Here is a 13,844-nt window from a genome sequence, read left to right as displayed (position 1 = left end):
AAGAACACAAAGCTGAAATGCACATGGCACTATCTGTAGATGTTTTTCCGAAGTTGTTCAATTGGCCTTTGATACTTAAAAGACAAATCCATGAATTATACTATATTATACACCAAATATTAGAAAAAAAAAAAAAAAAAAAAAAAAAAAACTCAAACTAGTAAAATTTATACATGCACTAGTCTACAAGTCACCACTTGAAATGATACAATCTTTTTGCTTCATATGATGGCAAATATCATAGCAAAGAAGAAATTAAAAATCTCTAAAGCATAGTAATAAGGCACATACTAAATCAATCCCTTCGTAACCCACCTTTTACAACCAAGTTATGCACATACTAATGAGAGGTTTCCAGCTGTACTAGAAGGCTATAGTGATGCCGACTGGAACACCTTATCAGACGACTCTAAGGCTACTAGTGGATATATTTTCTCTATAGCCGGTGGAGCTGTATCTTGGAAGTCTAAGAAACAGACTATTTTAGCTCAGTCCACCATGGAGTCAGAGATGATAGCACTAGCTTCAGCTAGTGAAGAAGCAGGTTGGTTAAGAGACCTGCTAGGTGAGATTCCCTTGTGGGAAAAACCATTACCTGCTGTCTTTATCCATTGTGATAGTACCGCGGCTATTGCAAAAGTTCAGAACCGTTACTACAACGGTAAGAGACGACAAATACGTCGTAAGCACAGCACTGTAAGAGAATATCTTTCTATTGGAGCTGTGAGAGTGGATCATGTACGCACGGAGAATAATTTGGCTGATCCTTTGACGAAAGGATTAGCTAGAGAGAAAGTCCATAATTCGTCTAAGAAAATGGGACTATTGCCGTTGAAATGAGTTACACATAATGGTAACCCAACCTATAGACTGGAGATCCCAAGAAATAGGTTCAATGGGTAATAACAAGTTATGGAGTGATATGAGTTGATTATGTTTAAATAAACATAAAATTCCTGAAGCGATCAAGGATGAGTTAATAGGAACTCTTAATGAAATCTATACTCCATTTAGAGTGGAGTACCTAGCTACAGGAGTACTCTTGATAGATTCACCTATGTGAATGTGGAAGTGAGGCCGCTTCCTATGAAATGTGTGGCAGCATTTCTAGAGCATTCACTATACTGGGATAGACGTGCATGGCCGTAATAGCACGGGTCTTTAACAACACCAAGAATAGGTCGTGTGAGGTACGTTGTCAGAGATAGGGTTCAAAACTTCGAGTTACCCTTGTTAAATCTGAATCGTATTGACTATGCAGAAGTTCAAGTTGAAAAACACTTCTGTGTATGCACAATCTATATGTGTAAGGATTCTGCTCGAAAATGTTTTCAAAAAATTCAAGTGGGGGATTGTTGGAACAAGTGTGTTTTGGTGTAAATTTTGTGGAAAACAAAAAGTCCCACATTGGTGGGAAATAGAAGTTTGTCCTCCCTTATATTGGAGAATGTGGAGTATTTGGGTGTGGCCCTTGGGCTACCCACATTTTGTGGAGAGGGAGGACTTACCTACCAAGCCCACTTATCACACACGCGCGCCGAACCGAACCGAGCCGAGCCGGGCTGGGCTGGGTTGGGTCGAGTCGGGTTTATTAATTAAATTTAATTTTTGCTCAGTTTTTGAACAAGGCTTAATTACGTAATTAGTGCCTTGATTTTTGCTAAACGGTTTTGACTGGTTATCTCTCTAACGTTTATTTCCAGATTAATTAAACTTTGGCCGTTTTACTAGCTGTTTTGACTGGGTAAATTAACGTTTTAATTGACCGTTTTTGGCGTTAATCACGCTGGTGTTGGAACGGTTTTTGCTACCGTTATACCATTGTTTTGCCTATAAAACATCATGTTATGTTCACTGTTTTTATATAACAAAAAATCACAGAATTTTTCTAATCCCTTTTTTCTCTTACAAAATATTCGAGCAGTGTTCTTTATATTTTTTGGTGGTTAGTTGTCCACTGGTTCTGTGCAAATCCACTGGTATTTTCCTTGCTTAGACAGACTGTTTTATCCTGGGGAACATCCGGTTGTTGTACGAGCTGCTTGCACAAATTAAAGGGCAGTACCGTGAATGTTCTAAAGAGAGCGACATAGTCCGCGACTCAGTCTAATTCCCGGTAACTTTTTTCTGTTTTTATTGTTTACAGCAGTTCGGTTTATAACAATTTTAGAACAAACTTTCTGCCTTTATAATCATCATGTCTACCGAGGAAATAACTATGTCCAATGACCTTAACAAGCCCTTCCGTTTTGAAGGCGCTCATTTTAAAAGGTGGAAACAGAAAATGCAGTTTTTCTTAACTGTTAAAAAAGTGCATTCTGTATTGACTGTCCCTAGGCCTGTTATTCCTGATAATGCTGAACAAGATGATCTAGTGTATTGGAATTCTGAAATTGAAACTTGGAATGAAACCGATTTCATGTGCAAAAACTATATTCTTAATGGTCTGTCTGATAACCTGTATGACTATTATAATCTGGAAAACACCGCTAAGGATTTGTGGGATGCCCTGCAAAAGAAATATGACACCGAAGAAGCCGGTGCCAAAAAGTATGCTGTTAGCAGGTACCTGAAATTCCAGATGACTGATGATAAGTCCGTGGAAGTGCAGTCCCACGAACTTCAGAAAATTGCCCATGAGATAATTTCCGAAGGTATGGCTCTTGATGAACAATTTCAGATTGCTGTTATAATTGACAAGTTGCCTCCTTCTTGGAAAGATTTCAAAAACAGTCTCAGGCACAAGACTAAGGAATTTTCCTTAGAGAGTTTGATTACTCGGCTCCGTATAGAGGAAGAATCCAGAAAACAGGACCAGAAAGAAGAAGTCTTACAGCTCTCTGCAAACAATGCTCCTAAGCGTTCTGCTGCAGTTCTCAAGCCCGCTGGTAAGAACTTCAAGCCTTAGAACCGGAAGAATAACTTCAACAAAAATAAACAGAATGTTCAAAAGAACGATGGAAAGCAACAAATTCAACCCCCTAAGAATGGTACTGGTCAATTCCTATGTTATAGGTGTGGAAAACCAGGCCATATGGCACGAAAGTGCAGGAACATGCCTAACCCTGTATCACAGGCTAGCATGATAGAAGAGCCACTTGTGGCTATGATTACTGAGATCAACCTTATTGGTGGATCAGAAGGGTGGTGGGTAGACACTGGCGCTACACGCCATGTCTGCTATGATCGTCGGATGTTTAAAACTTATTCTGAAAACACCGATGATAAGAAAGTGCTGTTGGGTGATTCCCATTCCACTAATGTTGCTGGTATTGGTAATGTTGAGTTGAAGTTTACTTCTGGCAGGACTCTCATTCTGAAGGATGTACTGCACACTCCGGAAATGAGAAAGAACTTAGTTTCTGGTTTTCTTCTTAATAAGGCTGGTTTTACACAAACCATAGGTTCCGATTTATTTACTTTAACTAAGAATGGAATGTTTGTAGGGAAAGGTTATGCTACTGATGGCATGTTTAAACTGAATGTTGAGATTAATAAAATTTCTGATTCTGCTTATATGTTGTCTTCTTCTGTTAATATTTGGCATGCTAGACTCTGTCATGTGAACAAAAGACTCATAAAAAATATGAGCAATTTAGGCCTTATCCCTAATGTTTCCCTCAATGACTTTGATAAATGTGATTTTTGTAGTCAGGCTAAGATTACAAAAACACCTCATAAGTCTGTTGTTAGAAACTCAGAACCGTTAGATTTAATTCATTCTGATATTTGTGAATATAATGGAACACTGACCAGAAATGGACAACGATATTTCATCACCTTTATTGATGATTGTTCTGATTATACTCGTGTTTATTTGATGAAAAATAAGAGTGATGCTTTTGATATGTTTAAGTTGTTTGTGACAGAGTTTGAGAATCAGTTCAACAAGCAAATAAAAAGGTTGCGTAGTGATCGTGGAACTGAGTATGATACTGATGCTTTTGTAGAGTTTTATAACTCACATGGTATCATACATGAAAGATCAGCTCCTTATTCTCCAGAAATGAATGGTAAGGCTGAAAGGAAAAATAGAACCTTTACTGAGTTAGTAGTTGCTATTTCCTTAAATTCTGGTGCTGCTGATCATTGGTGGGGAGAAATTCTTCTCACTGTTTGTTATGTCTTGAACCGTATTCCAAAGACTAAGAGTAAGATTTCTCCTTATGAATTACTTCGTAACAAACAACCTAACATTTCTTATTTCAGAACTTGGGGTTGTCTGGCATATGTTAGGATTCCTGATCCTAAAAGAGTTAAGTTAGCTAGTAGAGCTTATGAATGTGTATTCATTGGCTATGCTGTTAATAGTAAAGCATATAGATTCTTTGATTTAAGTGCACGAGTAATTATTGAATCTAATGATGTTGATTTTTATGAGGACAGGTTTCCTTTTAAATCTAGAAATAGTGGGGGTTCGTCCTCCTCTTTTATTCCTGCAGTCAGGTCTAACTCACAGGATTTAGATGCTGAACCCGAATTAAGAAGGAGCAAGCGGGCTAGAGTGGCAAAAGACTTTGGCCCGGACTTGGAAGTTCTCAATGTAGAGGAGGATCCTTCTACTCTCCAAGAAGCCTTAGCCTCAGTTGATTCAGATTTATGGCAAGAAGCCGTGAATGATGAAATGGACTCACTTGAGTCTAATCGAACTTGGCATCTGACTGAGTTGCCACCAGGATGCAGAACAATTGGCTGCAAATGGGTCCTAAAAAGAAAGCTAAAAGTTGATGGGACCGTTGATAAGTATAAAGCTCGTTTGGTAGCTAAAGGCTACAGACAAAGGGAGAATGTTGATTTCTTTGATACTTATTCACCTGTTACTAGAATAACTTCTATTAGAGTGCTAATGTCTCTTGCTTCTGTTTTTAATCTTGTAGTACATCAGATGGATGTAAAGACAGCATTCTTGAATGGTGAATTGGAAGAAGAAATCTACATGGATCAACCAGAGGGCTTTGTCATCCCAGGAAAAGAACATCTGGTATGTAAATTAGATAAGTCTCTTTATGGTCTCAAACAAGCACCTAAACAATGGCATGAAAAATTTGATAACTTAGTCATTTCACATGGTTTTAAGATAAATGGTAGTGACAAGTGCATATATGTAAAATTTGAGAATGACATTTGCACTATAATTTGTCTGTATGTGGATGACTTGTTAATTTTTGGCTCGAATATTCACGTTGTGAATAATGTGAAGCTATTGTTAAATGCTGAGTTTGATATGAAAGATCTAGGAGAGGTGAATGTAATCCTTGGTATTAAGATTACTAGGACAGTAAATGGAGTTTCTTTGGATCAGTCTCATTACATTGAGAAAATCCTAAAGAAATATGGTTACTTTGACTGTAAACCTGTTAGTACACCTTATGATCCCAGTGTAAAGTTATTTAAGAACACTGGTGAAGCCGTAAGGCAATCTGATTATGCGAGCGTCATTGGCAGCCTTCGGTATGCCACTGATTGCACTAGACCCGACATTGCCTATGTCGTGGGATTATTAGGCAGGTTTACTAGTTGTCCTGGTAATGAGCATTGGCATGCTATTGAAAGGGTCATGAGATACCTTAAGAGGACCATGAACCTAGGATTACATTATGAGAGGTTTCCAGCTGTACTAGAAGGCTATAGTGATGCCGACTGGAACACCTTATCAGACGACTCTAAGGCTACTAGTGGATATATTTTCTCTATAGCCGGTGGAGCTGTATCTTGGAAGTCTAAGAAACAGACTATTTTAGCTCAGTCCACCATGGAGTCAGAGATGATAGCACTAGCTTCAGCTAGTGAAGAAGCAGGTTGGTTAAGAGACCTGCTAGGTGAGATTCCCTTGTGGGAAAAACCATTACCTGCTGTCTTGATCCATTGTGATAGTACCGCGGCTATTGCAAAAGTTCAGAACCGTTACTACAACGGTAAGAGACGACAAATACGTCGTAAGCACAGCACTGTAAGAGAATATCTTTCTATTGGAGCTGTGAGAGTGGATCATGTACGCACAGAGAATAATTTGGCTGATCCTTTGACGAAAGGATTAGCTAGAGAGAAAGTCCATAATTCGTCTAAGAAAATGGGACTATTGCCGTTGAAATGAGTTACACATAATGGTAACCCAACCTATAGACTGGAGATCCCAAGAAATAGGTTCAATGGGTAATAACAAGTTATGGAGTGATATGAGTTGATTATGTTTAAATAAACATAAAATTCCTGAAGCGATCAAGGATGAGTTAATAGGAACTCTTAATGAAATCTATACTCCATTTAGAGTGGAGTACCTAGCTACAGGAGTACTCTTGATAGATTCACCTATGTGAATGTGGAAGTGAGGCCGCTTCCTATGAAATGTGTGGCAGCATTTCTAGAGCATTCACTATACTGGGATAGACGTGCATGGCCGTAATAGCACGGGTCTTTAACAACACCAAGAATAGGTCGTGTGAGGTACGTTGTCAGAGATAGGGTTCAAAACTTCGAGTTACCCTTGTTAAATCTGAATCGTATTGACTATGCAGAAGTTCAAGTTGAAAAACACTTCTGTGTATGCACAATCTATATGTGTAAGGATTCTGCTCGAAAATGTTTTCAAAAAATTCAAGTGGGGGATTGTTGGAACAAGTGTGTTTTGGTGTAAATTTTGTGGAAAACAAAAAGTCCCACATTGGTGGGAAATAGAAGTTTGTCCTCCCTTATATTGGAGAATGTGGAGTATTTGGGTGTGGCCCTTGGGCTACCCACATTTTGTGGAGAGGGAGGACTTACCTACCAAGCCCACTTATCACACACGCGCGCCGAACCGAACCGAGCCGAGCCGGGCTGGGCTGGGTTGGGTCGAGTCGGGTTTATTAATTAAATTTAATTTTTGCTCAGTTTTTGAACAAGGCTTAATTACGTAATTAGTGCCTTGATTTTTGCTAAACGGTTTTGACTGGTTATCTCTCTAACGTTTATTTCCAGATTAATTAAACTTTGGCCGTTTTACTAGCTGTTTTGACTGGGTAAATTAACGTTTTAATTGACCGTTTTTGGCGTTAATCACGCTGGTGTTGGAACGGTTTTTGCTACCGTTATACCATTGTTTTGCCTATAAAACATCATGTTATGTTCACTGTTTTTATATAACAAAAAATCACAGAATTTTTCTAATCCCTTTTTTCTCTTACAAAATATTCGAGCAGTGTTTTTTATATTTTTTGGTGGTTAGTTGTCCACTGGTTCTGTGCAAATCCACTGGTATTTTCCTTGCTTAGACAGACTGTTTTATCCTGGGGAACATCCGGTTGTTGTACGAGCTGCTTGCACAAATTAAAGGGCAGTACCGTGAATGTTCTAAAGAGAGCGACATAGTCCGCGACTCAGTCTAATTCCCGGTAACTTTGTTCTGTTTTTATTGTTTACAGCAGTTCGGTTTATAACAAACACAAATTATGTCAATCAACCAACATCAATCAAATAAGAAAATTACCAGAAAATTAAATTCAAACAAACAAAAATCTCAATCAATCAATTAAAAAAGAGAATAAATAGAGAAATCATAATATGAGAGTAGAATTGGACTTAGATACGAGGAAATTCCAAGAGTTAGTGCCAGTAGCGGTGACGACAGGCGGAGGAATCGATGCTAAGGCAGGGCGATGAATTGGCTGGAAATCGTAGAAGTTGTTCTCGTCTTTCTTTCATTAGATTGCTTGTTTCGATGTTAGGCAAAGCGCAGATTCAAGATAATAAACAGCACTGAGATCAAAATCACTACAAAAAAGCTTAAAAATCAAATAAAATGACATACAACACCAAATCTAATAATTATGTTGAACAATCAATAATAAAATCTAAATATAATCGCACAATTGTATTCATCAAATTAAACATAGAATTTAATTTCAAACAGGATCAAATAAAAAAGAATGTTTAAATAGAGAGATAAAGAGAGATTACTTGAATTGGAACCATGTAAAAGAGATAGACCAAGGGGTAAATTGAAGAAGGATCAAAGGAGAACGTGACGGTGAAGAGTGAAGACAGTGGTGGAGAGAATGTGAAGCGTTAGCGGGGAAGATAACGGTGAAATAGTGTCGGAGAGGATGACGGTGACGTGACTGAGAAAGAAGAATTCGTGTTGGTGAAGAAAGAGGAAAGAGAGCGGCGGTGAAGGGTGAGAAAATGAGTAATGAAATGACCAAGGAATAAGGGTTTAGGGGGTATAGGCAAGGATTAATTTGCAGCGGATTTAATGTTTCAGCCCTTTTCTTTTTTTTTTTTTTTTTTTTTTTGACGGGAATTAATGTTTCAGCCCTACTAATTAATAATTTCAATTATAAAGAAGGGAAAATATACTTTAATTTGCAGCGAATAGCACAAAACGCACCAAATTATTAGCAGCAAATAAATATTTTTCTTGTAGTGAATTTTCATAGGTTTCCAAGTACCATTATTAACTCTATCTTGGATCATGAAAGAGAGACGATCAAGAAAAAGAACAAAGATATAAGTGGAGAAGGGATCACCTTGTCTAATTCCTCTTGAAGGGGGTGAAAGATTAAGTAATTTCTCCATTTCAAAGAAGAAAAATATTTGGGGTACAAATACAACTTAGAATAAGATTGACAATATTATGAGGGAGGTTAACACTAAGGAGAGTGTCCTTAATAAAGTTCCATTCTAGACTATACAAAGCCTTTGAGAGACCAATTTTAAGGGCCATAAGGTTAGCTTTGTTAGAAGCTTTATTAAAATGGTGAGCAACCTCTTTAATATTAATAATATTCTCCTCAATAGACCTATTGAGAATGAAACTAGATTGAGAAGGACTAATGAGATCATCCATGACAGGTTTTAAACGGTTAGAAATACATTTAGTAATAAGCTTATAAATAGAATTACATAAGCCTATGGGTCTAAAATCTTTCATAGAGGTTGGGAAGTCACATTTAGGGATAAGGGAGATGTAAGAGCCATTAATAGCAGGAGGAATTGAACCTTTAGTGAAGCAATCAGAGATGAAACTTGTGATAGAAACACTAAGAGAAGTCTAATGTTTTTGTAAACATATAGGATGAATACCATCTGGTCCCGGGGATTTATTGGGGTCAATCTGGAACAGAATGGATTTTATTTCATCAGAGGTGGGAGGAACCTGAAAGCTAGGATGAGAACAGACCAAGTTTTCTTTAGGAAATTGATACTTTAGCAAAAGATCAGAATCAATATTCAAAGATTGGAAAACGTTTAAAAAATAATCCCTAGCCATAGTTTTTAAAAAATTTAAATCATTATTCCAATTGCCATCATCATCTTGTAAAGATAAAACTTTTCCTCTAGTTTTTTTAATATTAGCAGTTAAATGAAAATATTTAGAGTTACAGGTCAGCATATTTCTTCCAATTCAAACCAGACTTTTGAGCAAAAATGATTCTTTCAATATGATAAATATGGGTTAATTCAAAAGGTAAATCTTTTTTTAGACTAACAAGAAATGTAGAATATTTTTTAGCAGGGGCAATCTGAATTCCATCAATCCTAGCAACCAATCTCTTTTTTTATTAGTGATGTTGCAAAAAATGTCATGATTCCACCTCTTGATATTATTAAGAAATTCGGTTCTTCCTTTAATAAAATCAAAGTCATGCAAATCCCAATTATTAACAAAAAACGAAGAAAAATCATCATGTTCAAGCCAAGCAGCCTTACACCTAAAAGGATAAGGACCACCCTTATGATTATCAAATATAGAAATTAAAATAGGACTATGATCAGAATAGGTTCGAGCAAGATGCGATACCTGGGTGTTTGGATAGGTATTCAGCCAGCTCGGGTTCCCCATTTCCCTGTCAAGGCATTCATGAATAAGCTCCAGACCCTCTCTAGCATTATGCCATGTGAACGGATTTCTAGAGAACCCTAAATCCACCATGCATGCAACCACAACCAACTTATTATGGTTTGCACACTGAGATTGCCTTAATTTCAGCCTACTAGATTTTTCTGAAGGTTTAGTAACCTCATTCAGATCACCCAAAAAAAGCCAAGGCGTATTATCAGGAGGAAGAGAAGCCTATAAATCAGTCCATGACTTGTGTCTCTGAGCAGGAGTGGAGGGAGCATGAACGGCAGCAGTTAGTAAGACTTCCTTGCTTTTAGGGCTAAATTTGAACAATGCGTGGAAGTAGTTCCTAGTTTTCCCTTCTATATAGTTGATTAATTTAACATTCTTATTATACATCATCCAAATACCACCCCTAAGACCGTTAGGACTGATAAATTTGAAATTATCAAAACCAAGTAATTTAACAACTTTTTCAGCCTTTAAACCATCACTTTTAGTTTCGTGAATTATAAAAATACTCGGCTTATGAGCAGCAATTACCTCCCAAGCGTGAGGTATTAATTCATTTCTAGTTGCTCCCCTCACATTCTAAAGCACTATCTTCATATGAAGATCTGGAAACTCAGGAACCGAATTCTCATTGCAGAACAAAATATCAAACTTGCCCACTCCATCCACTGCATTGCATGGTCCATCAGCAGGACCACATCATGCATTAAATAAGTTATCATCAATACATCTATACTAATCTATTAAAAAATGTTCATAAGAAAGTCATAGATGATAGACATAGACCCCTTTATTAAGCCACATCATCCACTCAACTTCTTATCATGCCACGTGACTCTCCCTTTCATATGTTTCTCATTACATGTCATACACTTATAATTGAAAAAATTCTCTACAAGATTTTTTTTTATGAAAAAGTTCTTTACAAGATTTGAACATGCCTCTTTTTTTTTTTTTTTTTAATTTTTATTTTAAAGCACATGCCTCTAATTCTAGAATTGAGTGTCTTATCACCAAGTTATGTGATAATTTATGTTATCTTTTGATACAAAGCTAGTTATTGGCTCGGGCAATATCTCAGGTCATTATTAACTTATTACTTTAATCGAACTATATATATTTTGGCTTGTTTGTCGCTGAAAGCTAAGTGGTGGTTTATTTTTTTTTAATTTTTTTATTAAGATGATAGCTTATATTAAGTAGTTTGTTGCTCGTACGAATTGGTTTGACTATAAGAATAATTTGTTTTGAATTAAAAATCAACTCGTTGTAAAAAAAAATGATAAATCAAATCTTTATAATAAATTTGATGTCAAAATATATATTACTCCATAATGCACAAAAATCTTTTACTATATAATTACAATTTTATGAATTAATGCACAAAATAATAAAAATGGAGTAATGTTTAATTTCTTACAAATTTTATTAGTATTGCGTAATTATTAAGGAGATACATTCTAAGAGAAATTGTTATGCATATGAAGTGTTTATCAATTAAGTTAAACCTTAATAGATACAGGAGGCCTTCTAAAGGGAGGTTTGATAGGTACTTGCATTGTATATACATATCAAGGGGCATTTGAGACATTTCGCATGGAATTTACCCATCTCTCTCCTCCTTTCTCTCACCCCTACGTGCTGAATTTAAGTGTACCACTGGGTGATTAATAGTATCACTAGATGATTAAAAAGTATCATTGAACATTCAGTGGTACTATATATTCATTAAATGGTACTGTATATTCATTTAGCGGTACTAACTACGTATAACAATAATATCACTACATAGTCAATGATATTATATAAGCTTTCAGTGGTACATTTAAAAACTGGTCCCACTTGCCCATCTCTCTCCTCCTTTCTCTCACCCCCATGTGCTTTCAATACTTTTTAATATTTTAAGGTTTGATATGTATTTGCAAATACATATCAAACCTATATTAGTACTTCCTCATGGAGGTTAATGCATGCATTTATTCAATCATTAATGGTATAGTATGATTTGACGACAAACGACACATCATATGCTAAATGGAAAAATTGGTGACACATGGCAATACAACATGTTTTGTCATGAGATATATTGATATTGATATTAACTAGTCTTTTGGCCGTACAATGTACGGGCTTGTTATTAGTTTTTTTAATTTTCTTTTAAATTTTTTTTTTTTTAATTTTATTTATTTATTTTATTAGTGAATGTATTTAATAATTATTATGAAATTACTCCACTCTGAAGCATGAACATGACAAACAATTGTTAACAAACCCTTTGGCTAATTACTTAAGAAAAGATGAGTGCATCATCTAATTAAGGGAAAATTTATGCATGAGTACATATGAAAACACATTTGTAGGACAATGTGATCTCAAATTTGTTGTACACCCAATATTAATAATTAAAAATTAAACGTTATTGAATTATAATTTATTTTCTTCACTTTTAATAAGGTAATCTAATTAGATTTGAATAAATTCTAGTGTAATCTAATCCATCTTTTTAGTACGGAGTATGAGAATAACTGAAATTGAAAAATAAAATTAATATTATATTCTATATTACATCAAATTGTAGAACAAATTATTATTTAATATATGTCTGAAGTAACTATGTTTACATAGGATAGATGAGAATGAGATGTCATTCTTCGTCTTGTTGCATCCGTATTTGTGTTTTCTTTTTGGACTCCTTTTTTTATGTTGTGTATTTTGCGTTATGTGCTATTTTTGCTGTTGACTTTCTTCTATTTTTGGGCTTGTGTTGTTTTTCCTGTGAATTAATCATATTGGTAATATTAAATCATGATAAACTATAACTTGAATTGTATCAACTATGACTCACTATCAATCAGATTATACCGAAACCGACATCTATTGGTAATATTAATTATGAAAGTAACATACAAGAGAAAACAAACCCACTAAGCCAAAGTAAAAACAATTCAAATTCAAATAAGCTAATGCAACAACACAATTTCGATTTCCCAAAAATGTTGAAGCTTATACCAAATATTAGATTAAATTAGCCAAAGAGCTTTACCTCTTGCAACAATCTTCAATTTGCATCAAGCTCTCTACAAAATCAAACAACAATTTCTAAATCTTGTTAAATGGGGGTTTCAACATAAATTCAACAAATCAACGAAATAAGAATAATATATAATAATTATTTTTTTTTTTAAAAAAAAAGCACAAGATGATAGAAACTCACCAAATGTGAAGGTGTTTCTGCATATAAATTTGATGGTGGAGGTCCTATGTTGTAGAGAGTTAATATTGCATTGAGAGATGAGTGAATAAATACCCAAAAATCGTTATCAACATTATTATAGGATGATGAATTTGTAACCAAAAAATGATTTAAGACACTTTAATTTGTGAGAATTGAAGAGGGGATATGAAGAGGAAGAGTGTGTGGGATTATTGTGGGTTAATTTGCCGATGAAGATGGAGCGGCCATGGAATTATGGTGGGTTCGTTTTCAATTCATATTACAAATAAATGTGTAATAAAAGGTAATCAAGAGAGAAGATGATTATGTTTCCAAAAAAAAACAAATAAATGTGTAATAAAAGCTTATGAGCTAAGTTGCGACCATCTTTGTTTACTTTGTTTTTGTTTAATTAACTAAGTATACATATTTGTTTAATTAACTAAGAAGATTTGTTTGTATTATTCTTTTTTTTTTTTTTAATAGTGTTTGTATTATTATTTATGAAATTTAATTTAATTCCTTAAAAATATATTGCTGGCATACACAAGGATATATACTTTAGCTTAGACCCGTGAGGTTTTGGGATGTATACAATTGTACATTGTACGGGCCAAAATACAATAGACAAATATCTCTTAAAATGGAGTAATATTAGTTTTAAATAATATTATTATATTGTGTATTACGTCCTCCGTTCTATTAATATTGCAACAATGGACTTTTTGCACTATTCATCACTCTTGTTTGACCATATAATATGAGTTATACGTTAAGAAAAATATAGTCAAGTGGGAT

The sequence above is a fragment of the Chenopodium quinoa genome, unplaced genomic scaffold (genome assembly GCF_001683475.1).
Source record: "Chenopodium quinoa cultivar QQ74 unplaced genomic scaffold, ASM168347v1, whole genome shotgun sequence".
NCBI classification, from domain to species: Eukaryota; Viridiplantae; Streptophyta; class Magnoliopsida; order Caryophyllales; family Amaranthaceae; genus Chenopodium; species Chenopodium quinoa.
Note: the sequence above shows the minus strand (reverse complement) of the source record.